The following is a 907-nucleotide window of genomic DNA, read 5'->3' on the forward strand; positions in this document are numbered from 1 at the left end:
GCCTTCTACCTTGTTTGAGACAAGGTCACTTCTAGTCCACATTATTGAATGCAAGGTACATGGCCAGTGAGCTTCAGGGACTATCCTGTCACCACCTCCTATCACACTGTAGGAGTGCTGGGGTGATAGACATTCACTACTCCATATGGCTTTATGCAGGTTTGGGTGATCCAAACTCAGATAATCACATGTGCCCAGAGATCCTTGTACAATGAGTTAGTCGCATGTGCATCAAAACTGCTCACCCATGTAATTGTTTTCTTCTATGATACTCTGCTATTATTAAGAAATTAACTGCCTCTTGGCCTCACAACCTGCATACGTGCAGGTTCATTGTTCTGTATCAATTAAAGCCAAGTATGCCTGATCCTCAGCCTGACCTGGGGAAACATGAATATCAATTTATTTGACTTACATCTCAACATGGCACTATTGCTAGTTTTATGTGTATGTGCCCTGATCTTAGGAATCAAATATTGTTATCTATTTTGATCCTTAAGCATCATCACTCACAGTTGGTGTCACAGTTTTCAGAGAAGCCTCAGCTACAGACCAGCAGATTCTCTTTCCTTGGTATAGCTGCTTCAGATTATTGATCCATTAAGATTGAGAGCACAGCCAACACTGCTTCTTTGACTGACTGAAAAACATGATGATCAATTGCACATGGGAACTGACGATAAGAGATGGAACAAAGACTGTAGTTGACTTCACCTGTGTTGTGCACACTGGTATCAGATTTTTCCTGAGATAAAGCATGCACAGTGACACATGAAAATGTATCATTACTTGGAACTTTGGGGTGTAAGTACTTTTGCCGTGATGCAAATTTTCAAATAAGGAATCTGGGGAAAAATGGTAATTCATGGTGGAAAGAATGTAAGAGCCAAAAGAAGGGTATGGCTCC

Source organism: Jaculus jaculus, chromosome 7, assembly GCF_020740685.1.
Source record: "Jaculus jaculus isolate mJacJac1 chromosome 7, mJacJac1.mat.Y.cur, whole genome shotgun sequence".
NCBI classification, from domain to species: Eukaryota; Metazoa; Chordata; class Mammalia; order Rodentia; family Dipodidae; genus Jaculus; species Jaculus jaculus.